Source organism: Rhipicephalus microplus, chromosome 6 (genome assembly GCF_043290135.1).
Source record: "Rhipicephalus microplus isolate Deutch F79 chromosome 6, USDA_Rmic, whole genome shotgun sequence".
Lineage (NCBI taxonomy): Eukaryota > Metazoa > Arthropoda > Arachnida > Ixodida > Ixodidae > Rhipicephalus > Rhipicephalus microplus.
In genome coordinates this window covers 48,494,944-48,522,222 of record NC_134705.1, presented here as the reverse complement: position 1 = coordinate 48,522,222, position 27,279 = coordinate 48,494,944, and the positions used below count along the sequence as shown (strand labels likewise).

Sequence of the window (27,279 nt, the reverse complement as noted above, 5' to 3'; positions counted from 1 at the left end):
TATAACTTAGTATCAAGCAATAGTATATAAGCAGTTCTTTTAAATCGTGGCTTATGTCATATGCAACTGTTCTCGCGTTGATCTTTTGTAATGTGGATAGATGAGGTTTAACAATGTAACAGGTATCAATTATAAGAAAGTCAAAAACATAGTGTGCTTGAACCGAAATTTCGACAAGTATACTTCTCAACTTCAAAGCTGCAACCGATTTTCTTCACTATATCTGTGCATGACTCGTATCCTCTCGCCCAGTCCAAACAAAGGAGGAAGACAAGGCAATGGGAGGGCCAATGACAGGCTGCCGTTGCGCACTGGTTGATTGAGAAGAAAGAAGTTATCCGGAGAAAAGAAAACTAAAAAAGAGAATTGAGGATGGGGCGAGGTGACCTACACCTGTCATTGTAGCGTGGTGACGAAAACCACCACCTAACAATAGTAAGGTAAACAATCTTTGACGGAGGACTACAGAAATCTGTTAACAGGGGTTTTGAAAAGCCGAGGATTGGACAAGCGAACTTTTCTACCGCAATGCTAGAGCAGAAGTTCGGATACACATTGGAAAACGACAAGTCTGTTTATCAAAAGTTCGGCTTGAACCACCCTTGTGTACAGCATTTTTCATCGCTTGCTTCCAGGTTACCCGTTCCGCCAATTTATGTAGAAGGAAGACAACACATCTGTTTTCGTTGTGTATGTACCACATTGAATGGAGTCACGAGCTCCTTTTAAAACGTTTATGCCTGCTGGCTTAAGCTTAATAAACTTGTGTGTGATTTATTCTCAGCGGCGTTGGTAATGGGGAAACAAAGTTGAAAGGAAGAATAAGAGAAGATAGAGAGGAGTAAGAGGCATATTAAGATAATATCTTGTCAGTGCCGATGGGAGCACGAAGGCTAAGCTTTCAGCTACAAGGTGACGAGGTCTGCAGGAACCGAAAACTCTCGGTACGCTTACAGGCCTTGTGTTTTCGACTATACGGAGAGACGCAAGTCTTCTGCAGTTTTCGCAGGGACACCGAGCTGGCGATAGCGGCTAGCAATCACCCGTCATCCATTAGCCAGTGCAGAGCAGGAGTGAATAATGGGCTCCAGTATTTCTTCGTCGCCACATTTGTGGCACGCAGGTGATCAGTAGCGACCCGTGAAATATACAGGCATACTGTCGGCCAGGTCGTGCCGGTCCCATGGCGAAGTAGGAACCACCCCTCGTGTTTCTCCAGGATGGTATCTGTTAGTGCGGCTGGCGGTTGGCCGTTTGCCATCTGAATTTCAAGATGGGCAATTCGTAGTAGCTCCCGCCGTCATTGCCGAGCGTAGTTCAAGTTTTGTAAACCGTGTCTTCATCTGCAGCTGCTTGTGAACACCCTTGCTTTCTTGGCCAGAGGACTTCGGGCCTTGCTTTCTCTTCCCACACCTACCTTTAATTTTAGGAGTGAAGCACATTGCGTTCTCGGCCTATCGGCGTGAATCGTCTCCTGTTTTGACGGTGTATTTCTTTGGCGCAAGAAAGAAAGTCACCGCCCCAGCGCGAGCACTGAGCGAACAGTGCCCGTTGGCCGTGCATGGGAACGCTATTTCTGTGATGAACGCTAAACTGCCAGCTCCCGGAGAACGAGAACGTTTCCTTTCCTGCGAGAGATAAATCCAATGCAGGCAGCGTCTCCTAGCGAGTTTCTTGATCGAAATTATAGTGAACTAGAGTATATTAAAGCGCACTGAAAATAGCTGACTTCTTGCGCTGCGCAACCGTTCACTAGCACTTGACCTTGACAAGCACTGTAATACCGGAGGGAAAATTGTGCGTTGCCGAACACCGAAGATCCGAAGCGTGTGCGCTAAATAAACACCAACTTCCTCGCCCCTCCGCAGGTATCACAGAGGAGCTGCAATGCCTTCCTCTACAAGCGTCATCCCTGGCCAACTATAACTACTTCCAGTTTCGACATTCCCACTTTTGCTTTCAGTTTCACAAAATAATTTTATTTCAGTCATGATTATCAATTTTATTAATAACACACGGAGAAAAGTTCGGTCAGAAGTCATTTGCGACGTCGTACACATTGTGCATGTTACATGCCATTAAAACAATCGAATACAGTATAATATACGAAATTGCTTGGACCTGCATGCTGTGGGCTAATTCACCACGGGTTGAACACTACGAAATCGAGGTTCGTTGTATACAGTGTAAAAAATGAGGACCTTCCTTCACGAAGAATGCTGATGGTATTGCGGTGCCGAGCAACACCGTGAGCAAGAATACAACTATCTCCTTAAGACGTAGCCTCTTCGCGGAAGTCATGCTTCAGCACAGTTACCACAGAACCGGTTACTCTATTAAGGCAACATATATTGTTCCGTGATCTGAATACGACAATTTCCTTCGAACAAAGCATTCCTACGTATTCTATACGTCATTGCAACTAATAAAAAAATGTTTGTGTTCTTCCACACAATAGTCTGCTGTATTGTTTTGCAGAACAGTCTGCTGTATTGTTCTGCACAACAGTTTGCTGTATTGTTCCGCCCAACAGCACGCCGCACCACAGCTGTGCCATGCAGCCTGCCTGCAAAATATAGTAATGGAGGATTTCATTTATGTTCTTCGTGCCTGTGAATGTGAGTTATTTGCGTTGTTTGATGGAGAGTTTTGCCGGCTGGACACGCTGTTAATTTAGTTTCTTGGCACACCTTCTTCTGCAAGAAAACACAGGGTTCATAGAATAATTACAATTTAGTATATGTTTTTTACAGGTAGCATGATTTTGTGGAATGAATGCAGTCATTCATGGCTAGCTCCTTAAAGTACATGTTTGTTATGTACACAACATCAAATTGAACAGGAGTCAAGTTGAACTGAAATCTACACAAAGAACACAAAAATGCAGTGTGCAACAAACAGAGGTCAAAGAGCACATGACATATTTATAGAGCTAATCGCGGCACTGAAATGACAAAGATGAGACAGGCCGAACATACAGCCTGTCCCATCCTTGTAATTTGAAGTGCTACGCTGAACTTTATGAAAATGCTACACCAACAAGGCCAAAAATTTACCCGTGCTAAGTTTACATTACATCGTCCCTAGCCCCATTTTGCAAATTCCTTTTTGTTGAGAAAATTTATACATGCAAAAATGTTTTATACTACGTGTGAATTAATGAGTGTAAAAAGTTTACCTGTGCTTGCAAATAATAAAGTTGCATAGAAGTGTTCCCACCTAAGCAGATGGCAGTTGCAGCATATGTTAGCAACAAGTCAATGAAGGTTGACCAGTTCTTTAGCAACATACATCCTCGTGAACGTGTTGTTCTTGGAAGTTAATGGTTGACAACAAATAAAGCAATATTCCAAGACCCCCCCACCCCCCACTGTTTCCAAGCCACTTTCAAGCACTGTTTAAATAGAAGCTATATCTTGTTGTCCAGCAGTTAAATTTAGTCTTGGAACAAGCTGCACTGCGGGCAATAGTAGCATCCCCTTTTTGCAGTCTTTAAACCTCTGAACTCTTTCTGCCCTTTTAGCCAATAATAAAAGTGGCGTTGAAACTCCCCAGTGTACTTCGTAGAAGACCTACCTCCAATCATGCGCAAGTGTGCGGACCGTGAACGTATATCCCAAGGTATACCAAAAAGCACTGAAGATTTGAGTGAGGTCATTGGTAAAGTATGAAGCAAAAATTGCGACGCAACTTCCATGGGCAAAACAAATTAAAAATGGCCACCGAAATATAGACAATGTAAAGAGGATGTTGCTTAAGTTTTCCATACAACATGTTCTGACACAGAGCTTGTTGAATGCTGCTGAATGACAAGACATAGCTGCAGCCTGAACAATTTGACTCTGCCTCCACGTGTACAAAGGTGAGAAAACAGAAAACTTCTGGAGTCGGTGTACATTCGTTACCATGTATCAGCTTCCACCAACCCTGGTTTCTATCTATAAATGTTTACAAGAAACCAGTGGATAAATCACCAGTGGACTGGTTGAACATTGCACACTTATTGCCAGCATATAGTAAGAACGTTACCTGCAAAAATTGCAAAGCTTTCATGTCATTTCGGTATTAATTGTTGTGCAAGGTCAGAGGAAACAATTCACAGTTAAGTCACAAATCCAGATTGTATGTGGGGGTAGTTCGTGTGTATGCGCTGTGCTGCGTTATCTTGCAGATGTGTGAGTCATACCTGCTGCAGCATGCGAAAATACCAATGAAATGCACTACTACACGCTCTTTGAACACAACTTCGGCAGATGTGTTCAGAAACATAATTGTTATAAGTGCTGAAAGCCTGCTCATGAAACTGTGCGCATGGCTCATGAACAGCTCCTCTTGGCTCCTATCTCTATGTCCGAAAAGGAAGTAAAAAAAACTATTGCAGCAGCAGTAATGTTCAGAGTTCGAACCACTGTGGTGTCTACTACATACATCAATTTTGTTCACACCACTAATTAATGAATTACAAAAGCAGACAGTAATTCTGGACAAAAACAGATCACATGCAGAACAAGCAGCGGGATGCTACGAAGACCCATTGCCATAGAAGACCTGAACTCAATGTTACACACACTATATTCGAACTGCAAAAGGATTCATAGACTAGCATAACGAATTCCGTTTAATTAGTGCCATGGTGTGGCAGTTACAATGTCTGTAACTACGAACACCATGGAGAGTTATGTGGGGTGAACAAAAAATTTTTTCATTATAATATGAAAACTTACACAAGACAAAGCATATTGTAGACCACTGCAAAGGCCTACGTGTGGCAGGAAACATAAAGTAACAGCACCTTTGGAGCGAGAAACAAGAGCTGTGAGATAAGAGGATCAGGACTCCGTTGTCGTTTTCGTAGCCTCAACCCATCCAGTCATTTGTCACGGCGCATAACAGAGGGCTGGATGGGTACACGCCGCCTTATTCATAACATCATGGTGGATGTATCAGCCTGACGAAGACAATGAATAATGCATCAAGACAAACAGTGAGCATTAAATTAAGAAGTGAGGCTTGTATATACTGTTTTTTAATCCAATAAACACTACATGACAGCTGTACTATCGGCATCAAATGAAACGCGAACAGCGGAGCGCGTGGCACAAGTCTTATCAATGGCATTGTGCGTGCCGTCGACCAGTCATTGGCACAGACAGGCCCGCACATCCAATGTGGCAGCATTGGGCGATCCTCCTATAGTGCAATATTTCTGCTTGTGGAGCTGGTATAGTATTTGAAAGGAACAATATATAAAAAAGGTTAAACTACTGCAGCTGAAGGCGAGTATTGTAGCATGGTTTGTCATCACGGAGTCCATCATCATGAAATGCCTGTCTCATTCTATTTATAGTTTACAAAAGTCTGTTCGTAATGCTGGTAATTTCACGCTGTTTCACTTCATGCTGGTAGAGCAAAACGATTTACGCTCTCTGCGAAGAAACGCTCGGTATTTCCACCTAAAGTGAAGCGTTTTCGTGTCGGTCTTTGAAAGAAGGGTGCAGGTGAAGCAGTGTAGCGAACGAGATACGACAATCGTTTGAAAATCAACCATAAACCGATTATACTTCTCTTTTTCTTTTATCGTGCCAAGACATTGATTGCACTGCGACGCTGAAGTAACAACAAGAGTGATATACGAACAAAAGTGCTTGGCACACCCACGATGGCCCCCATTACCACCATACAAAAACTAGAGCCGAAACGGAGATAACGCACACTTTTGGAGGATCGCGAAGTCCTGCCAAACTGGATGTGCACGCCTATCAATGGTGATGACTGGACGGCCAACGCTATACTGTTTCTAATACTTGAAACATGCGCTCCGCTGTTCGGGTTTCATTTGACATCGAGAGTACATCTCATTACGACAGGTGCTAACATGATGATGGGGGCTTGAATGAGTGTCATATCGCTAAATAAAGTGTGTTGTTCGAGACAATGTTTGAATAAAACAACTTGCGTAAGTTGTGGCAGCAACATTGATGCAGTCCGCTGCCTCGGTAAAGAAAAGTTCTGTTGTCGAACATCAATCTCTAACATTCGTCCAATGAATTTTTTTTAATCAAGTATACATTTCAACACATTCATAAGAAATTCTCATCTTTAACAAATGCTTTTATTCTAATAATACTGGGTGCAAAACATAAGCTGCAGAGGACAAGGCATTTAGCAGGGGTGTGGCTGCTCAACAGTTTTATAAGACTCTGTCCATGATGCTAAAAATTTGCGATTCGACAAGAGGACAACCACTTACCAGAGCAGCAAACCATATCAAGGTTACTGCCACGACTTACACTATCAATTTTTGTTCAAACATTCAAAACAACTTGACCTTGAGAATCTTGATGGGCTCCGAAAACAAACTTTAGTGATTTGACCCTCATTCAAGCCCCCCCCCCCCCCTTATCATCATCTTAACTTCTGCCATAATAAGACAACTGCCATATAGTGTTTGATAGAATGTTAAGATATGGACAGTAAGCCTTTCTTCTCAATTTAATGCTCACTTTTTACGTTTATGCTTTAATGACTGTCTAATCAGCCAAAGAATCCAGGGTAAAATTGTGTGAAGGCGTCTTCAATTTTTAGAGTAGGAAGTATTTTTAACTCTTGGTAAGTGCCCTCAAAACAATGTAATGTTAATCTACAAGAAAGAACCACTCTTGTAAAGTTATACAAAAAACACTGCATTTTGCCATGTTTGATTTGATTGATATGTGTGGTTTAACGCCCCGAAACCACCATATGATTATGAGAGACGCCGTAGTGGAGGGCTCCAAAAATTTCGTCAAGCTACAACATTTCTTCCTCCATCGGAAATACAGCCGCTGCAGCTGGGACTCAATCCCGCGACCTGTGGGTCATGGGCGAGTGCCATTTTGCCATGTTTGTCCTCGACCAACATTAGCATAAATTAAAACAAAAATTATTTCAATACCATAGCCATAAAATTTCGCTGAGAAAGGAACAAAGACTGTGGTAAAAGCATCGAGCAACAATCATGTGTCAGTCATTTTTCTCGCATAGCTCAATTTCTGAGCACATGGTTTCAAAGGCCTCTGCTGTATTAGGGAATTTTTCTGAAAAATAGCGCTGGAACAACTTTTTCCCGCATTGAGGCATTAAACACCAGTTTTGGAAAATATTGCAAATGGTCAAAAAACCACTTCAAAGACTAACATGACAAGACCATGAACTCGCAAGTATTTACAGGTTAATGCTCAGTCACTGTTTTTGAGGCAGCCAGGCGACTTCTGTGTGTCCATCTGTACTGCCTTCTGCCCGCCTTTGGGCCAGTTTTTGTAGAATATCTGCCGAGAAAACAAAAAAAAACATTAGAAACAATTCACTTTTTCTAGCTTGTTCTATGTAACACAACTTGACTTTCTTGGCCTCATGAGTTAGCAGTCTCGAAAGCATGCTAACAGCTGCTGCTTTATATATGTATATCTCATACCGCATTAGCGGGGTCCAAAATAATACCCAGTCATGTTAAGCAAGAAAAAAACAGAAATAACAATTTACACTAGACGTAAATTTAACTTCCTAATACTCACTCAATAACCGATTTTCCTTACGCATTAAATGCACACATGTTGAAAAGACCGGACATGCAAACATGGCCGCCGGTGAGTCAGGACACTTCAAATGCCAAGTAACGATGCGAAGGCAGACGAACGGAACATATAAGACAGTTAACCAGAGGCCTATCAGTAAACCTATCTTTATATCACGACGTAAATGCATGCCAAAATTCGAATTATGCAGTTTCGTACTAGCACAAAAATGAAGAAATGCATCTAATAATATATGCTTGGCACAGCGACATGTGGTAGTGCATGTGTGAGCCAACCGTCGAATAACTCAACGAAGAAATCAAATGCTGAGCAGTTATCTCTCACATAGACCAACAGGCATGTCGTCTTGATCTATATCTCCACTTGCCTTGTTTCGTTTCTAGCTAAGTGTCAGCTTTTCCAGTTGGTAATTGCGGTGCCTTGACTACTCCGTCGAGTCCATGTTTGCATGCCCTGCCTTTTTGACATGAATACCAACCTACCAAGTAGCTCACTTCTCCTATTTGAAATATCTATATAATCTGGAATTACCACTTTGTTCACTTAATGTAACAATAATAATGAAGTTCTGATTGTGAATGTCAAGTCAAAAGCACTAAGGCCTCTAGCATTTTTGCCTCCTTCAAAAGTGCACCTACTGTCCTAAAGATCAAATCCTCTCGGTGCGGGGGTTGTTCACAAGGTAGCATCGCTGTAAGCAACGTAAGATAAATTTTAGGACTTTGAAGAGAGCTCTAAGTAAAAGCAAGACACGCCACTAGCAAGGAGCCACATATTATCCGGCCTAGAAACCATTTCTGGTAACCTAGAACGATGTGGCGCAGGTCATGCACCTCGGCAACTGTTCAGCTTTTCTTTCTAAACCAAAGCTTAGTAGAGTCAATATTGATATATACTGATTGCTCTGAAAACAGCAATCAAGTTGCCAAAAAGTAAAAGCCAAAAGACCGAAAAAAGCTCCATGACTCATAAAATGTTAAACACCTAATGATGAGAGTACACTCAAAACACCGTTTTAGATGCGCTGGTTGAATTGGCATTAGGTAAACAAAGCAGCAAAGCCATGAACTGCCACCTATGTAGCTGCAAAAGCAGAGAAAAAAGGTGGCTCTAGGGCCATGAAAAATAAATGAAAGTGCTAACAACTGGAAAAGCTTGGTAGATGTTGAATCCACAACAAATGCGAATTATCGTTACGTCGGTACTTAACGCTTGTAATTAGATTGGTGACTGCATAGGTCGGGTTGCGAAGTGATATGTAATATTTCTTTCTAAATTACATTCTTATACAAAGTGAGAATTTAGCTTCATCGGATAGTTTGTGTCCCGCACACTTTTGCTGTTGATGGTACATATTGAAATACAGAATGTTTCATATAATGAACACATAAATATTGACAGAAGCTGCAGGCTATTTCACAGATTAGCATTGTAAACTATAAATCAACAAAGCCATGCAGTGAATATATTGACCATTCATAGTTGAAATGTAAAAAGCTACTAAACGACCCCACCGTCTGAAATTTCTGAAAACTGCAAAATTGTAAAGTGTGAGTACGTTGCCACAAAGTTTGTGTTCACAAGATGAAATCATGAAGTCACCGCCAATAAAACACACATTGTAGCTGTTTTCAGATTCTCACTCAGCTTCTCCATCGTTGTCATCGTGAAGAGGGGTACGCATACGTTACCATTATGACTACAGTCACATTGCAACAAAGCATGACATCGGTGATTGTGCAATCAACATGCAGCCGTCAGCTAAACAAGGCCTTGTTGTTGTGCTGCTGTGCTACATCGGCATGGTGAGGAAGTACTGTCCAAGGCATAGGTGCGATAAACAAATATGCAGCACACCTCACAATGAGACCATCTATATAGCGTAAATTTAAGGCCAAAACACTATTTCATATTGAAGAGAGAACCAACCGACAGTCAGCGCAAAATCGCATCACTTCGCTAGCGAAGACTATACACTACTCAGGCATGAAGAGGTCACCTTAATTGTTTTTCGAAATGAAGTTTCTGTGATACTCACACAATGCGATTGCTGCAGCACTCTGTATGAAATAGCAAGATGGTCTGGAAGGTGATGAAAAACAAAGACAGAGCCAAAGCTGCCTAATGGCACTTTGAGAAAATGTAAAACACACTGTGCAAGGAATCCCTTTTGCATACATATCCCTATATTCTATAAAACTGACAATTACCATGTTCACTCTATGCAACATAGGAATTTCTCATACCTTTGCAAGAACTTTACTATGGTGGCTGCACTGTCTGTGTTGGCCAGAGGCAGCCGGCCCGTGGTTCTAAGGCATCTGATCCGTTCTTTGAAAAGAACTTGTGGCTCACGTCCTTGTAGCACTGTTTTAGGTGGTGATTACTGCGATAACAAAAGTAGCACAACACAATTATGCTCTGTAAACGCTCACATAAAATCCACATTGGTGCCTTTAAAAAATTCAGCTATAGACTGAACCACAGCAATACTCTCTTCTGTTATAACGGAGCACCTTAATGCTTTTCTTGGCCTAGCTTCTTGTTTTCACCCATGAGGCAATCCAGCAGAAGTTAAGCTTTAGTTGGGGATGAAGCAGATAGAAGCCTAAATTGATTATACATTGTAAAAATATTACAACAATTTTGCGTGATATAAGAAATTATATTTCTTGTAATGTCCCACCACCAAGAAATGAGTAAGCAAGCTGTGACGTTAAGGTGTCGCAAAGTAATTGAGTTTCTCTAAAATGCAATTAGCTGCAAGTGCCTGCTGAATCTACTCGAGTGCATTGAGTAAGCCTGTGTAATGATACTGACAGACAGAGAAAAGCCACTTCTCACTTAGCTGCCCCCATCACAGCATCATGTTGCTTCATGTAAGGGTTCCTGGTGTGCAGGATACAAATGCGTGAACTTTGTGGCTATGTCGTGCCACAGTGAATGTGATCAACATCTGCTCGAACTACGTGAGCACCTGAAAAGTGCTCCATTGTGTAATTAGTTGTAACAATGCAGTATTGCTAGCTACCAGTCGCTTCAACGTACACCCACAACAAATTTTGGCTCCAGCAAGGTTTCCCCCTGTACACAAGCGGGAGAGAGACAGGTTTATTTAACGAAAGGCAGAGAAGTCGACCTGAGTGATAGCATGCTCTAGCCTGCTACTCTACACTAGGGGAGAAAAGAAAGGTTAACGGATGACGATGGTGAAATAAAAAAGTGAGTATGTAGTATTCTTTCTGGCTGAGACACATTTTATAGACGCGCATATAGTTGAGTTGCTTACAAAAAGGTTATAACCGCTCTTATGACCACAATTGCAATGTTGGTGTCTGGCCAAGGGCCCAACACGGTCTCATCAGCTAATGACCTACTGCGCTATCGTTCAGTAGAAAAAAATCTGTGTTTGCCGTTCCCGTGCATATGCTGGGCAGGCACAAAATATGTGCTCAAGTGTTTCTGGCACATCACAGTGATGACAATAAGGACTGATGTCACTGCGACTGACGATATGTGCGTAACGTCTGGTGTACGCCACACCAAGACGAATGCGATGAATCATACTTGTGAGTTGCCGTTTCACCTTAAAGGGCACGCGGAACCTCATTTCCGGGTCCCATTTGTAAAGTCGCTGGTGTCGCTGCTCCGGTTTGGTCCAGTGCTGAAGTGTGTAGCTGTGCATCACGCAGCGAAGCAGACCGTTCGTGTCAGCTCGTGAAAGCGCAATGCGTACTTCAGGGGCACTGCTTAAGGCATTTTTAGCTTCAGCGTCTGCCCCTTCGTTTCCCATCACGCTGCAATGCGCGGAAATCCACTGAAAAGTGATAAGATGGCCATTTGTTGAAGCAACCTGAATAATTTCTGTGATTTCTATTGCCAAGCTCTAATACGAACCTTGCTGCATAATGCAATTAATGGTTTGCAAAGTGGGTTTGGCATCAAAGAAAATTGTCCAGGCACGAGGTCGCTCTCCAGGAATAAATCTTATTGCCTACTAGATAGCGACAAGCTCTGCGGCAGTTGATGTGGTTTTCTGGTCCACTTTGAATCTTCGAGCGATATGCATGTCTGGGATGACAAAGGCTGCGGCGGAGGTGTTTCGAATGGTGTACCCGTCGGTTTACACGTGCAGAGAATCACTGTACGTAGTAAAAACATGATAAAGGGTCAGTTGTCTGAGGCTGACAGAAGAAATGAGTGACAGGCTTCGTAATTCCAGGTATCGTAAAAGAAACAGATGGTTTAGGAAAGACCCATCGAGGCACTGCAAGGACATTTGGTGGGAAAAACCTCGTATAGTTCCCTACAGTGGTATAATATTCTCATGCCATGATATTACTCTTGAGAAAATGCACGCTGGGTGAGTAGCTGGCAGTACTGATAGTGGGTGCTGTCTGTGTCGGCTCAGCAATCGAAAGTGAACTCTAAGTGGCTCGCAGAGCAAGTATACACTGATGGGATGGACCCGAGCCTCTGCGATAGTCCCATTTGTTGAAGTACAGCGCGGGAGACCCAAGCATCTTCGTGATTGCATTGACATTGAACACTTTCTAGCGTCTTCACACAACTAGGGCTCATATTACAGAGCACTGGCATGCTGTATCGAACGTATCCCACAAATTCGGCATTGTACAATTGAAGTAGCGATGATTCTGAGGGCCCCATCTTGCTCCTGTCACGTGGAGAGAGCAAAGATCTTCAATTTAGATTTAAGTACGGCGACATGCTCGTCCACGATAGATTTCTGTGTACGACAACCCCAAGAAACTTGTGGTGCGTTACAGTAGGTATCGCTGTCCCAATAATAAATATAGGTATTGCGACATATGCTTGCGCGTGAATGCTAGCACTGCGCAGTTGTCGATTGAAAGATAGAACCCCTGACGTCGTAAATATTTGTATGTGATTGTCACTGCACGCTGTAGTCGAGCTCGCAATTGCGGACGAGTAGTTCCGGATTCCCATATGCATATGTCGTCAGCGTATGCACTGATCCTCACCGTGCTAGGAAGTTCTGCTGCTAGGCCGATCATTGTGACATTGAATAGAATTGGGCTGAGAACCCCTCCTTGGAGAACACCACGATGAACCTTATATCGATCAGTGTCTCCATTATTTGTCGTCATGATAATGGTTCGGTCCCTAAGGTAGCTAAAAATTCCAGCATACCGATGTCGAAATCTGCCAGTGCGTCATGAATCGCATAATGCAGTCCATTATTGTAGGCACCCTTAATGTCTAGGAAGACAGCCGCCGCTAGTCTGCGTCGGCTTCTTTCCTCTTCAACGCTGGTGATCAAGCCGACCACTCTGTCAATGGCAGATCAGCCTCTTCTGAAGCCGTTCATAATTGCAGGAAAGGAGTTGTTGCTCTCTAGAAGCCACTCTAACATTGAGAGTACCGTTCTTTTCATTACTTTCCCGATGCAGCTGGCTAAGGCGATTGATCTGTATGAGAAAAGTGCATAAGGACACTTCTCCGGCTTAAGCAATGCTATAATGCTACTGCATTTCCAATTACCTGGGACTTCTCCTGACTCCCATTAGGCGTTATATTGAGATAACAGGATATGTCGTGCTTGTGTACCAAGATGGTTGAGGGCAGCATACGTGATTCTCTCAGGTCCTGGTGCCGATGAGCGTCAGGAGGCAGAAATCGCAGCGCCACGCTCATCCATTGTAACACTCACATCAAGGCGCTCGTCAGACGATGGAGGCGCAATGGTAATAAGAGGCTCATTAGTGGCAAGACCATCAGTGGTTTCCACGGGGAGGCTACAGTAGTCGCTGGATATCTCAACTTCTGTCCGCCCTTGATGTAGAGCAACAGCTTGAAATGGTTGACGTTGTTAGGGAGTTGTCTGCAAACCTCTTACTACGCGCCAGATCTTAGATAGAGGTTGCCTAGGGTCCGGAGATCCACAGAATTTTCTCCAGCGCTGCCTGTCTTTCTTGTGAAGATGCCGAAAAACATGTCGTTGAGCTCGACAACAGGTGGAAAGGTCTGAAGGCGACTTCGTTCGTCTGTATCGGCGTTCTGCACGGCGTCGGATTGCACGAAGGGCCTCGTATTGGTAGTCAACTGCTGATCTCTGCATCGGTAGATTAACCTGTTTGGTTGTGTCACGCAGTGAAGAAGCAATGATGTTCTCTAGCTCGGTTGTATCTCAGTCGTGTGCTCACAGCCGGACTTGACAGATGCCTTGAACAGTGTCCAGTCGGTTTGACGGATGTAGCGTGTGTGTGTACGGCGAATTCACCTGAACTGAACATAGGTTGGAAGGTGGTCATTGCCACGAGTGTCCAAATCTATGCACCAACATGCGGAAGACAAACTTCTGGAAACAAAACAGAGGTCAAGGCAGCTGCTGTTGGCCGTGCCACGAATAAATGTAGGCGATCAGTCGTTGAGCACGCTTTGTCCATAGTTGCATATAAAATTGGCCAAATCCCTTCCACTATAAATCATTGTTGTGCTACCCCAGAAAGAATGAAGTGCAATAAAATCGCCAATCACAATGTGTGGCCTTTGTGATGCTTGAAGAATTTTCCCCGGGGGGAAGCAGTCTATCTGTGCGCCCGGGTGTACGCATCCTCCAATTACTGAAAATGTCCGCTTTTTATGTGTTATGGTCAGCCTCACCCAATCATTGCTGGTATGTGACGTGACTGCATGTCCAAGAACGTCAAATTACGGCGTATACAAACGAGAACTTTGCTCGTACGTTGATCACTGCGGGACCAAATCTTGATATATCCAGATATACGAAAAGTTGAAACCATATTCCGTTCACATATCACGATAACAGGAAATTGACATTTAAAACCCATTGTCTGCAGTCTGACAGACGGCCACGTAGACCACGAGCAATCAATTGCATAACAAGCGACTGGCGCATGCTTTCTTCGAACATCAATGTCTATTCACTTATTGAAGAACCAGTAGAAGAGGCTCCAAAACCTCAAGTAGCTGCACAGCCGCCTTAACAGTGGGATTGTTTAAGCTGCTGAGGATCTTACACATCGAACCCATAAAATTTTTAAGCATAGCCTTGACATCTGCGTTGTCCATTTTCTTGTTTTCTTCTTTGGGGGTAGGAGCACTATGTGATGATGGTACTACGGCGGCTCTTGATAGTAGTGAAGGCCACTGAGTCTCCGACGTGGTGAGAGCCAAGGACTGGTTACCTTGTACTTGCGTGGACTGTATCGGTACTTGAGCATCTGTATCCTCCTTTCTTGCCGACAAAAGTAAACTAGGAGGTGGTGAGGGCAGAGTTTTGTGTGTCTAATTGGATAAGCTTTGAGCACTGCTGCTTCGTTTGCGTCGGTGTCGCGAACGATGTTTACGGCGCCATACAGCCCTTGTAGCTTCTCTGTGAGTGAAGTGGTCTCGATTCATCTTCAGGATACCCATTTCATTCCTCGTTTTGGGACATTCCTTTGATGTTGCGTCGTGGGCGCCTGAGCAGTTTGGGCATTTGGCTGCAGCATTTCAGTTATTACCATTATGAAGGCCACCGCAATGCTTGCAGGTTGCTGCACTCTTGCAAACTACACTGACGTGCCCAAATTTCATGCATTCATGACATTGCAGAGGTTTTGGTAAGTAAGGACGTACCGAGTGCCTCACGTACCAAACTTTTACTTGTGTGGGTAACGTCTTCGACTGAAACAATACTTTAACATATTGCGTCCGTCGAAAGCGGTAGAAACCAAGCACGGGAGCCGACAATGACAGCAGTCTCTCAAGACTCGCGTCTTTTATCTCCTCATCCACATCGTATGTTGTCGCTTCTTCGTCATACGCGGAGAATGTGCGAACCGCAATGTTTCCTAATTGAACAATTTCTTTCAGCATGTCTAATAAGGCCTTCGCAGTCACTTCCACAGACAGGATGTTCTTTCGAGTACTTATGCGTATTTCTACGACATTCCCTGGGGTGATGAGCTCAAAGTACTCCGACAGGCTCTGCCTATTCAGAGAGTTCAAGATGCCTGTTTTCGATGTCGGGACATACGAAATGGTGTACGACCGCCTGCTACTCACCTTTGTCTGTCCTTGCCGGCCATTCGGCGATGTGCGGCTGATTTTTCTCTTTGGGCGTTGGCTTGGTACGACCACGTAGTCGCTGTCCGAAGCCATATCTTCAACGGAGGAGTCATCAGAGTTGTCAATGTTGACCACACTTGGGCCGGGGTGAGAACTTGCGTCAGACGCACTTTGATGTGGTCGGCCCGATCTCGGTTGCTGGATGGGGTTTCGGTCCCCCATTCTTAGGGAGAACGTCCCTCCGCTGTGTGTGGATTATTGAAAAATCTCGGCAAAAGAATTAGAAAACTCACAGAGCTCGAAGCAGAGGCTGTTCTCTGTGACCACTTCTTCGTATACAAGCGTCTGAACACAGTATTCAGTGCTACCAACTGCATTCTCTATTTTTATATCTAGATGCATAGAATGTGCACACAGTATCCAATAATTGCGCAAGGTAGAAGAGTCCATTTTAGGTATTCTATCGAATTTATAAAGAACACTCAGGCACATTACTCAAGCGTGTTGTTTGGCATCATAGGTGAAAGTGTGCTTTCACAATAAAGTTTTACCGTTTTTGCGAAATTCCGCTTGCCAGTACCCATTCTACGGAAAGGCAACACTTTGCGAAACCAAGTCACGTTTCCAGACGAAACGCACTCGCCAAGTTCACAAAATGGCGGAGTACTTTTTTACAGCCTAATTTATTAAAACTAAAAACAATGATAACAATAATTTCTTATTATAGCTAGCAATAGCCTTTCTACTGCTGTTTATTTGAAGCAATTCGATCACAGTGGGAGGCCACATATTAATGAGCGCAAAAACACAGTGACTGGTTGTGCAGCAATTTCCAACTATGCTCATTCATGGAAACCATTACACTTCTCTCTCAAATAAAGGTTGCACATAAATAACACTTTAGCGTTAATATTGTTAGGTTGGTAGGCAGCATACATCTTGATGTTACTTTGTATACCCTCACTTGTTTTGCAATATTTTCACTTCGACATGACTAGCTCAAAGCAACACTCTTCTTCATTAAGGGGAACTTTGTCCATTACCATTGAGTTAGCCGCAGATGCTGAATAAGCACCTCTTATGGAATGCTTGGCTCACCGTGTGGCCAGTACTGCACAGTTCGTCAGGGGACTTCTGTTTGCAACTTGCAGCACGCAGCAAAAAACTTAGGCATTCAAACAAAAACAAAGCAAGTATGGCAGCAGCATTTCGTCCTTTTGACAAAGGGGAGGGGTAGCGCAGCATTGTCCTTCATAAGCTAAACACACATGCGTTAACTGTTTTAGTTTGGCACATAAACAGTATAAAAGAGAGAAAATGGTTAAAGGAGACAAGCGGCCGCATATTTGAAATCATTCAAAGAAGGCAGCAACAATCACTTCGGATTTTACAGTATATATTCTGTGCCATCTATCAAAAGTACGCAAAGTGCTGAACTTCACTAACACTTGCACACTATTAAGCCACTGTGAAACGACAACGTATTGCACTCGCTTCGCTGTCCAGCCGGTGCTTCCGAAATTTCCTGAAATTGCACAGATAGCAAATTGGCCTGGCCAAATTTAAGTATACCCATTTCAACAAGCACCGCTGGCATCAACTCCAAGTGACAGCACCAAATAAGGTCCTTTAATAGTGGCATGCGACTAAAGCTAAGTACCGAATCGTTTGAATAAAAAAATGCAAGCATATTTCAGTTTCATGTTCGATTTCTATTGTTATTCTTCCGCGTGTCACGTTTTCTCTGATGCTGGGTATCAAGATAACCGCAAAATGTTTTAAAATATAGTATTACAATATATTTACCAGCAACAGTACTACTACATTATACCAAGTAGTGCTAGCGATATCACTGCAAACAATCAGAGCAATGACGACGTCGTATCTCAGAGACCTTCACAGTCTTTCATTGAGCTGCAGTTAAAGGCGGCAGCCGCTAAATGAACTTGAGCTCCTTCTTTCAGAAACCGAGTGGGCTGCTTTTCTTTAAAAAAACTTGCGGGCGCAGGGTGAAGACATTGACGGAAGTAGATATATCCCTGGCAACGGGGACTATACCTCTCGGAGTTGATCGATGTGCCGGCACTCTTGCCAAACCGTTACAGTGAAGGCAGCTTCTTCGTCCCTTTTCACCCTATGAGCTTGGGAAGCGCCCGTGCTAACGCGCTGTGCATCCTTCGGGGTTGCTCCAATCAGGCGATTTCTTCCGTATAGTCTTTCCGTTTTGTTCTTTCTTTAATACAATTTTTTTCTGATAGCCAAATACCGAGAGCCGCGATGCGCCACAGCATAGGGCACTGGCGCCCAACTGAGACAAGAAAACCACTAACTGTCTCTGCGAAAATAGCGAGAGCCAAAAGGACAATATGCTCGACGTATCTTAAGCAACTACTGCCGGCACAAGACCTGCAAACGATAAAATTAACCGTGCCGGCAGAATATGCCGCACTAATATCCATAGGTGGATTATCGCAATCAGATGCAGCCCAGCTGTCACACCCCTGCTAATCAAAGTGGTTCGTTTATCTAGACAGAACACGCCAACTGACTTCAGTCGTGTCGCCTGATAACGCGACTGCAACGAAAAGGATGGGATGCGCAGTTTTGTCGGGCACTCACCCGGGATGTAGAGGAATTTTCGTCAACTATAACGCAATGCGTACTGGAACAAGACGCGTGACAGCAGTTATCAAGCCCACAGCACTAAACCTCTGGTAATCAACTTCACGGTCTGGTGCACGTGACATCGTTGCACAAAATTCGCAAGTACGCCGTAACCGCGCACGCGCAAAAAAAAAAAAAAAGCTGCTTTCAAGTAAGCCTCCGTGCGAGTTCGAAGCAGCGTAAACATTCAAGGCATGAGCATTATGTCGGCAGTCAAACAGGCAGAAGGTGGGGAAAATTCACGAGAGCCGTAATATAGGACTTCTCTGATAGCGAAATCCACAAACCTTGTTCGCTGGTCAGCTTGGCGGGCAAGCTCCGACACAATGGTGACTCGAAGCAGTGAAGTTAACGACACCTTGCGCATACTTCTGGAGGCATATTGTCCGACTTCACGCAACCACAGGTTAGCCGATCAGAATAGGACAACGATTACGCGTCTTGGTGTCACAAATCGCAGTTTAACATGCTCGTTTCTGACGAGTCCTCCACCGCAACGTTCCGCCGTAACAAGCGTCCATATTGGCTGGCGAGCGCCGCGCATGCCCGACCTGGCTTGCGCTGCATACACACATCACGTGACCACGTCGGAGAGTTGTTATCGCGAGCCGGCCCGCCGGCCGACGCACGGCCGCCTGCATGAGCGCACGCCGCTATGTTCTGGTGTAGCGAAGGGGTTCACGCTCTGAGGAGTTTATTGTAGAAACAATAGGAAGATTTAGAATACCCATTGCAAGCGCTGCGGGCGTTGCGGGCAAAGCGGGCGCCATGAGAGATTTAGAATAGCGTTTGCCCAGCTGCGAACCGCACTGCACGATCACAGCGACACCGCTAGCCTCGAAACCAGCGCTTGCGGGCCACATGCGGGCCGCCATCACCGCTCGCAATTTCGGATTTTCTGTGTGCGGTCCGCGAACGCAGACGCCGACTCGCGTTACGACGCATGCGCAGTGGCAGCGACCGCACCGCAAGGGCTCATGGTGCGCTAATCTTAAACTAGCTAATTTTGAAACCATGCTTTGTGGTTGCGGTATAAGCTCGCTGTATTCGCTACACCTTCACTGCAGTACAATAACCTGTGTACTTGAGAATATTACAGTTCGTAGAGATGGTGAGCATGTCGTAGTTACTTTTCGCATGCAAAAAACATTATAAGTACACCATGAAACATACGTACGCGCTGTTTGACTGACGAGATGAACTCGCGCATTCAGTTGTGCAAAGCACGTATACGCTACTTTTTTTGCTTGCAATTCCGACCACTTTTTTTTATTGTGAAGCGAGTATAAAACAAAAAAATACTTCCTTACCGAGAATAAAAAAAAGAAAGATTGTGCACCAGCTCTGTTAGTTTCAACGCACTTGGTTTTTCGCTTGTTGTACGCGGAATCTGACAACCCTGAAATGCTTCATGATAGGGCGTATGATTTTTCACATCAGAGGGATCGGAACAATTCAAAAAATTCCGCAAGCTCAGAACAACGTGCGGAACCCACCATTACATCGACACTGGTTCCAACGACATATCAGTGATGATAATGAGATTAAACCCCCAATAATTTACATGCTCTCTTTGGCAAAACAACACGCTTAAAACAATGCCGCTGTGCCGCATTATTAGTTATATCAAACAAGTGTGGCTGCTGTGTGTTCGTGCAAAAAAAAGGGGGGGGGGGAGAATGCGCGTGGCGTGTAATCCTCGAAAAAAAGAAAGAAGAAAACGAGAAATGTTTGCGTCCAAACATTAACTATTATTATGAAGCACTCCGTGTGGTAGTGGTCTCTAGAAACTTCACTCTCTGCCATTTAAAGAGAAAATGAATAAAAATGATGAAAACATGTTGAAAACACGGAAGTTCCGTTAGGAAGGCGCGTATGTTCCGCTAAACAACGTTCCCATAATTTTGAGTAATTTGGTCGTACTATTGCTAGATTGTCATCGCGCGGCGGCAGCACGTGACCCTTGCCGTCACGTTTTCCGAGGCGCACGCAAGGTGCAGGTGTTCAGACCCTTCTCTTTCCTTTTTCCATCTCTCCTTACATCCTACTCTTTCCTTACACAAAAGCGCTGATGCTTTAGCTCCAAGCCGGGAGCATTACTTGCTGCCAGTGCCGTTCGCTGTGGGGTCATTCTACGTCAAACATACCAGCTATTTTGGCGGCCACCTAAAATCATTTCGAAGAAATATTCTGCTGATTTACTGCATTGAAAGCTGTGAATCAGTAGAATATTTTAGGAAAAAAGAAATTGTGGTCACGTGAGTGCTTTCCGAAATAATCCAAATTCCGTATGTCTATTGTTCGTGAAAATAATTTCCTTTTTTAAAGTGCCACTTCCACTTTCAATACAAAATTTAGTTTATATAATAGGTGATGGCTACTGTGCAAGGTGTTTTAAGGTAATCATTATTAGTGCAGTCTTTGGCCACACACACCTAGAAGAATTTAGTAAAAAGGAAATATGTTTGCAGTTTTTATATTGCACTACTGCTCTTTTAATAAATGTCTGAGAAATTAATAATTACTTTATAAAAGGCATTTTTTGAAAAATTATCTTTGCACCCCTCAAGTCAGAAAACTTTAGGAGAAAAAAAAATAACAAATTTTCCAAAATCATCAACTTTGTCAACAATGAAGCCAGTGTTGATCACGTAGTGGTCTAATTAAAGAAAATATTTATATCCAACTGGAAAGCAAGTAAGCAGTTATTTTGATATTCCAAGTTTTGTCATTACAATTTTTGTTTCATGAAAGAAAATAACTTTTGAAGTTTCCAATTGGCGGCTGTCTTCCCATTTGGTTATGTGGCAGCTTCCCTCATGTTCCCCATGGCCCCAGCATTTCTCAAGACAGACAGGGCGTTTCCTCTCTGCCTGAGTATAAATCGACGACATGCCTCGCACGCTGGTGATGTTATCGCATGCGCCCTTCCTGTGACTGAGATTGGTCAGCTTGCTTCCCGTTTGCTTCAGCTGCGTTCGTAGAGCTCGCTCGCGTTCATTTAACCGCGGCTAGAACACACAATTTCTGTGGGGCTGTTACCGACTTATATGGTGCGGGACGGCGATGCCGATATCGGAAACACGTTAAGAGTATTCATACCTCAGTGAGAAGAATAAAGAGGAAATATGAAAAAACGAGTGTTAGTTACACGCACCCATGCTCTCTCTCAACACATTGTGCCCCTGAAAAAAAGTGGGCTGGTAGTGGCATTTCGGCAAGAAAATCACTAATCAGAGCAGCCAACGTCTAGACTTTTCCAAAATTCTCACTAAAGAAGGACATTGTCTCTGTACCTACAATAACAACAGTGCGTCCGTTGGCATCTACGGCAATTTTCTCCTTCTTCCCACGAACTGAGAGGCACCCGTGAGCTTTACGTCAGTCTTTGCCGTGCCTCTAACAGACAGTTTTTACAGTGTACATATTCGCAAATGGCAGCTCTCAAATGTACCACAAATCTCATCACAAGTACGAGGAATCCAGTGCATGCAAAGTTTTGAGGGTCTTAAATCTTTAATAATAAACCAAACCAAAAGTGAAAAGTTCTAATGCAGATTGCAAATATATAGGGTGCAATTCTTGAGCCTGTGACATAGCATGATGCATTCAACAAGATCAAAACGCCGAAAATGAATAGTCTTTATACAGCAATCTTTTATCGGCTGCAGTCCCTGATAGGCAAAGTAAACATATACATAGCACATCAGATTTAAATCAGGTGCACTTCAAGGGTGCTAGAGATAGACATATATTACCACACGTTTTACGCTGATATGAACTCTAATAATGACTCTTCAATTTCAAGATGGCTTGATATCTCACACTTCTTTTTTTTATTCAAAGTCGTTCGAACAAGCGTTGTCGTGACAAGTTCAGCGAATGCTGCAAAGTGAATTGGTGCGTGCTTGGGAGACCGAGCAATCTCGGAGCACTTAAGCGCTCTTCCTGCTCGGCTCAGTACTGGGCGCTATATTTGGAAGAGTCGGTCGACATGTGTGCCTCGGTGCAGCCTTCAAAGTGGTATTGAGCGGAGCAGCAGCTGGAAACCTCTCACAGAAGTTGACGATCTGAAAAAAAAATAGATTCAGCAAAAGATAACAAGTATATAAATCAGGCTGCTCGAACGTTTACAGCGTTTCTTTCTTGTGTTACAGGCGACTCGCGATATTTTAGAGGATGTATCTATAAAAGGAAGATAATCTGAAAGAAAACCTTCAAAATTTAAACGCCATGTGGGTCGCTGAAATAAGAAAAAACTATCCATTCAATGTTTTAAGGTAAGCATTGATTCTGTTTGGTCAAAGGCTTTCATTGCTTCCGCACAGTCCATGAATATCATGAGTAAATAAAGAATTCTGTGTAGTTTTTTGTCTCTTTGTTGTCTGACCAGTATGTGCACAAACACTCTTTTTACATGTCGTGTGTAGCTTACTTACAATTGCGTGGTACACACTTTCTGAAAAGGTCATGCCTTATTTCAATACTATACGTGAACACATCTCTGAAAACAACAATACAAGTGTAATTACGGCAAGTATGCTTTATTCTTTTATTAGAATGCGAATATATGATACCTATTGCTAAGCGTGCAATACATTTGCTGTAAATAAATGATATTGCTACGTAGCTGACGTATCAGCGGTCAGAAGACGCAACGAGGAAGTGGTCTGTCGCTTGGGCGTGCTGCTTCCATGTTAGTCGACGCCATACGCATCATTTTGAATATAGACTTTAAATAGACACATCTCGTGTCATTTTTACGTAACATCTTTGTGGTGGAGGTGCTGGGTACTTCCCCGTCTTCATCACGAAGCTCCGCAACGGCCGCATCATCATAGGTCCAACCATGTCACAGGTTGAACAACCATCGTCTTCGCCACCTGCCCCTACCGTGACTTCTACATACGTCGTTCTACCTCCTGCTCGTCATCCCGGTGTATTTTCCGGTCAAGATGGCGTTGACGTCGACAAATGGATCAACCGGTACGAACGGGTCAGTGCAAGCTATAGGTGGGACCCGACTCTTATGCTTGCCAATGTGCTTTTTTACCTCGGTGGCCCACCGCGAGTGTGGTTCGAGACGCACGAAGCGGAGATTACGAGCTGGGACGCCTTTAAAGAGAAGAGCCGCGACCTTTTTGGTGACACTGTTGGGCGGCAGATCGCAGCGCGGAATCAACTGGCGGTTCGTGCACAGACGTCGACGGAGTCGTACGTCGCGTAAATTCACGACGTCATCGCCCTATGCCGCCAGATTGACGAGCACATGAGTGAGTTTGAGAAAGTGGCCCATGTGCTGAAAGGCATAGCAGACGACGCATTTACTTTAATATTCTAGTTTACAACAACGTTGCCACCGTCGACTCCTGCATTAAAGAGTACCGGCGGTTTGAAGAAGCCAAGAGCAGCCGTATTACTCAACGATTCACCCGGCTGCGCAACACGGCGGCAACCTCATCGTGTGAAGCCGCCCGCCACTCCCCCACGTAAGACAACGTCACACGCATTGTTCGTCGGGAAATCGAAGCCGCCTGTCCGGCTCCTGTTCAGCCACCAGTTTTCGCAACGCTCGCTTCTGACCAACAAGAGCCGTCAGTGGCGTTAATACAAGCTGTGGTGAGGCAGGAGTTTGCGAACCTCGGCCTTCCATCAGCATGTCCCTTCACTCGCCCTGAAGTCCCGTCCTACTCCCGAGGACACGCTCGCCGTTCAACTCCAACAATGCCCTTCTTAACCCTTCGGAATGGCGAACACCCGACGACCGGCTTATTTGTTTTTCCTGCAACCAGCCTGGGCACGTTTCTCGCTATTGCCGCCGCCGTTGGTCAAACCTACCACGTCAGACTTTCTCTACCTCGGCGCTGATGCATCCGACGACCCCTCGACGTTCAGTCGCCGCACCCTTCAGTTTCTATTCGTCGTCATCTTACGAGCCTTCTACTGACGCCCCTTTGCCCGGTCGCCGCTGCCCTGACGCCTTTTCGTCCGGTCGCCGCAGCTCTCGCTCCCCGTCGCCGCTATGTCGCCAATCCCGCTGTCCGCAACCTTGGCGCTTTTCTTCGCCGAGCTTCTCTGGACGACCGCAGCAAGAAAAATAGATATTGCAGCTTACATAAGTGAAGCTGCAATACCAATGACGGCCGAAAATCCTCTACTGACGCTTTCCACGCACCATAGCCTGCTTGAAGTACAAGTCGACCATGTTCCTGTGACCGCCCTCATTGACACAGGTGCGCACCTGTCTATTATGAGCGCTTCTTTATGCTGCCGCTTACAAAAGATTATGACGCCATCTACGACGCAGGCAATACGTGTTGCCGATGGCGGTACTGTACCAGTAATCGGAATGTGCACTGCTCGTGTCAGCATTAGAATTCTGCGCAGTTTTTGTGCTTTTGTCGTCTGACCAATATATGCATGAACATTTTGTTTACATATCGTGAGTAGCTTACTTTCTATTGCGTGATGAACACTGTCTGAAAAATTCATGCCTTATTTCCAATATTCTGTGTGAACAAATCTCTGAAAACAACAGTACGAGCATAATTACTGTAAGTATGTGAAATTCTTCCATTACAATGTGAATATATGATACCTATTGCTAAGAGCGCAATATATTTGCTGTAGATAAATGATATTAATGAGCTTTGTTTTTGTTATGCAAGACGTGCTTTGCACGTAGCGGGCGTCTCCCACGTAGGGACCGCTAGCAGCCGCTTCATGGTCCCGTGGGACGACTCAATTCTGGTTGGCAAACATTGAGCTTTTGAAGGGCCTCTCACACTTGTTTGAGATAGAGCCAGGATGAGGGTTTCAACATTCCCAGAGCATGTGTCTAACGTATTTTCTGTTTTTCGACACATTCTTTTCAGTGTGAGTAAAAGCACCTCGATGAAGAATGGAATTGAAATGAAGTCTCATTTTAAGTGCAAGCCTAAGTGCAGCCTGAACGACCTCTTGTTTATCGTCGACGATATTGACATTGGAGGGGAGGGGGGACGTTATATTGTAGAAATGGCTCGTCAGAACTTGTGTGCTACAAATATGGCGTCCGTTGAAGATCCCATGGCTTCATTTTCAGAAATCATTCGTTCCCAAATTTGTTGTTGATGACCACATGGTGTATTGCAGACAACATTCAAGTGTACATGAAGCAGGGGCGTAGCATGTTCATTGCTAACTATTCTGAAAGGTTTAAATGTCACTGAAGAAGGATGCCCACAGACGTGACGGAATAGCTTTTAACTTTGAGGCCTGCATCGTAAGTAAGGTTCAACAGGCAAAGCAGAAAATCAAGCAACGAAAGGTTTCAGCCCATCTGTGAGCACGCTTCATTTTTTCGGAAGTTGCCCAACAAACTTGCGCGAAACGCACTACAAAATCCAATAAAAAAGTGCCTAAAAGTATTTTTTCAGATATTGCATGGTCAAATAAAAATAGATAGAACAATTTACGTACACCCCACGCATAAGCTCAGCAGCCGGATCAATCATGACGCGGCAGTTCGCCCCTTCGGTGCTCGCACGGACGTCTTTCGCAAATCTTTTTTCCCTGATGTTATAGAAGCGTGGAACAAATTGCCGCGACATATTGTTGAAAATTCTGACGTTAAAAAATTTGAATGTGCTCTTGATGTTTACTTTGCCGAGCAATGAATATGCTACTGTGTTATTGTTCAAAGTTGCTGAAAATATCAATGTCTGTATTTACTTTCCATATCCTATGCTTCCCTCCCTGTAATGACCCTCAAGTGAGGGTTGACAGTATAAATAAATAAATAAAAATAAATAAATAAATAACCACTGTGGCTGTCACTCCCATCTGGTGAGACAGGTTACTTTCTCAAGAGTGGATTTAGCGGGAAAAATCACGACTTGAAGACCCATCCACCACGACTAAAGCATCAGTATGCAGACAGAGATCATTGTTACATGGCAAAACATATCGGCAGGAGTATTATTACTTCTATCATGCAAAATGTTAGCATGATGCAACAACACGCTTGCCGTTCGATTTTTGCCACTTAAGGGTGGGTACTTGAGTAGTACGAATATTTGAAGAGGGCAGCGTCAAAAATGAGAGCCTTATAACAAGTAAACACCCCACGCAGCGCCTTCACACCACTGACTTTATTGGAAAGACTACAAATTATATAGATCATGGCCAAGGGCTGATGCTCGTACACCATTGAAAGCCAAATAATCGCGTTCTCAAGTGTTTTATCACAGCAAAGAAGCGGGTAGGGGATCACTATCTTTGCAGCCATTTCTAAAGTCCGTAGGAGCACATACATTTATATTGGCTCTGGCGGTGCCCTGCGTTACGCCGTGGGGAAGTCATCACGCCGTGCAAATGGAAGGGTGCTATTACCAGCTCCGGACACGAAAGACAGTTATGAGCACGCTAAGGGGCCCGCGACGCAGCACAGAGACTCAGTATTTCTTTTCCGTCGTGGAAGTGGCCCGCAACGTGCTTAACCACGTTCTGCAGTACCCAATGAAGTTTATCCATTCGTCCACCAGTCCGTGATGTACGAGCACATGGCATTTGGTCGTGACCTAATTGGTTTTTCATTCCTTCTAACAATATTAGTTGTAAAAACGCGCTGTTTCGTGTGTTAAAATTTTTGAATACTCATTTTCTGCACTTATCTTTTTTTAAAGATGCGTAAGTGAATTCAATTTGCCCAAATGTCAATTTTTTTCTACACTAGAGTAGTCGTTGGTTGATGTTGAAGATTTTAAACGTCAAGAAATACACTTTGACTTCACCGTGATCATTCTACTAATATCTGGTCCCTCAGTTTTCAGCAGATTCGTTGCACTGCTTTTGTACAGTGCATTTTCTTGAATTAGAAAGAAAAGATGTACTTCTACCTAATGCTCGGAATTAGTAAAAGAAAAGAAATAGACGATCTTCCATCTGCGGAACTAGCATCTTCAGCATAACCTCATTTAAAATTAGGAAAGTTTGAACACTGTAC

General features: G+C 44.0%; 2 long non-coding RNA genes across 2 annotated transcripts; one reads left to right on the top strand and one right to left on the bottom strand.

Moving 5' to 3' along the window:
* Positions 1 to 2,502: 2,502 nt before the first annotated feature.
* Positions 2,503 to 26,079, top strand: LOC142765259 (uncharacterized). The gene is made up of 3 exons (XR_012884123.1): positions 2,503 to 2,618; positions 22,451 to 22,573; positions 25,169 to 26,079. It is a non-coding gene; the product is annotated as an uncharacterized LOC142765259 (long non-coding RNA).
* LOC142764765 (uncharacterized) lies at positions 6,432 to 18,805 on the bottom strand. The gene is made up of 3 exons (XR_012883862.1): positions 18,581 to 18,805; positions 9,821 to 9,960; positions 6,432 to 7,307 (listed from the first exon to the last, which is right to left on the bottom strand). It is a non-coding gene; the product is annotated as an uncharacterized LOC142764765 (long non-coding RNA).
* Positions 26,080 to 27,279: the final 1,200 nt, after the last annotated feature.